The sequence below is a fragment of the Fukomys damarensis genome, unplaced genomic scaffold (assembly GCF_012274545.1).
Source record: "Fukomys damarensis isolate Sample0158 unplaced genomic scaffold, DMR_v1.0_HiC HiC_scaffold_16, whole genome shotgun sequence".
Classification (NCBI taxonomy): domain Eukaryota; kingdom Metazoa; phylum Chordata; class Mammalia; order Rodentia; family Bathyergidae; genus Fukomys; species Fukomys damarensis.
The window spans coordinates 108,289,209-108,290,967 of record NW_022900928.1 but is presented as its reverse complement, the minus strand read 5'-3'; positions in this window follow the sequence as shown (position 1 = coordinate 108,290,967).

The following is a 1,759-nucleotide window of genomic DNA, read 5'->3' as shown; positions in this document are numbered from 1 at the left end:
GCACAAAATAAGTCTTTATGGAAGTGTTTTCTTCTATTATTCTTAAAGATCTCTAAGTAAAATTAAGGTTTTGGCAGTTGTTTAAGAGGGAAGGTTTACAAAACAGTTTGAGTCAGAACCAAGTGAAATAACATAAGTATTCTGGCTAAATTCCAGTGTGACTAACATTCTCCAACTTCAAGTGATTATTATTATCATTAGCCAACACTTGTCCTTTCCCAACATGTCGCAAACTGAAAGGGCGGCCCTGGGCACGTGCACAGGCGCATAGGCTTCCTTCCGCAGAGGCTTCCCTTGGTGGAGGCCTGTGCACCCCAGTTCTCCAGCTCCCACTACCTTCAACTGCGATGCTTGCGGACCAGGTGCCAAGCAGTTCCCCCAAACAAAAGAACTAAAAGATGATCATCTGTAGAATTTCAGGGAATGGAAGATGCGATGTACCTTTTAAACATCACGAATGCTTATGATGTCTGTGTAGTGATTGGTATGTATTCCTTTTTAACTTTGAGGATGGGATTAATACACATAGTCTATATTTCCCACAAGCTCAGCTGATGAGCAGGACCGAGATGGCTCTTCTGCAACTTAGTCTCCCAGTGTGAATACATGGAACCCAGAAAATAGACAAAAACTCGCAATGGGTCTCGGCCACTAAGTCCAGACCTGAATCTTTCAAATGTCTCAGTCACTGCCTATTTCAAAGCCTTTTTCTCCTAGTGGAAGGAGGGGAAGGGGGGGAATACAATTAAACCGTCTTGGTTAGCACGCTAAACACCTGTCTTCTAACCTAATTACAACGCAGAAAAGAGGCATTTGTAGAACATTTAAAACCTGCAGCCTAACAACCCACTTGGAGGGCGCCCTGCGTGATTCCGCTGCCGGGCCTATGCTCCGGGCGCCGCCAGCCCCCTGCGGTGCGCGGGAGTCGGGATTAGCAGCTGGCAACCCGGGGGCCCGGCTGGGACAGAGCCCTGAGCCCGGCTGCCTGTGAGCGATTTCGGACCTGCCTGGGATTAGAAAACTCGCTGATAAGAACTAACATTCCTGGAGTCTACCAAAGTCAGAAACTCATTTTGTCACAGCAGCAAGATGTGATTACGAGATTCAACAGTAAAGGTCGGGGCCTGGGGGCTATGGGAGATCTCGGGGGGAGGGATCAAGGCACAGGCGCTGCCAGCTGCCTGGTGCTCGTCCCGGGCTCGCCGTGCGTGCCAGTGTGCCAGGAGCCAGGACACTCGGGGAACAAGACAGTCGAGGCCTCTGATTTATACGAGCTCACTCTCCTGGGTCAGGCTGGTAAAGTTGCGTTTCCTACCTGCAATGCGTACTTGCCTCGGAATTGTAAGCGTTTCGGGTCTTGCATTAATGACGATTAATTACTGTTGAGCATACAGTAGGGGTTACGTATTGTCTCTTCTTTACCCAGTGCAAGCGCGTAGAAGGTGGACAGGTGGCACTGCAGTTCTTGTACACACACGCTGACCTCTAAGTGTTAGGACGCAGAGAGGAGCAGAGCTTCTCAGCTCTCACGGGATAGCAGGGGAGCGAGTACAGTGGAATCGGTGGGACTTCAGGCCCGGGATTCCCGCCCGGGTTCTCAAGGCGGTGTGATTAGCATTCTCCCCACCTCCGTCATTTTCCCGTCCGCGATTGGCCCGCGCTGTTTAGCGGCCAGTTCCGGGCGGGGCCAGAGGGCGCCAGGGGAGAGGCCGAGCCCTGGGGGCAGTGGGCGGCCCGAGCGAAATCTTGGCTCCGCAGC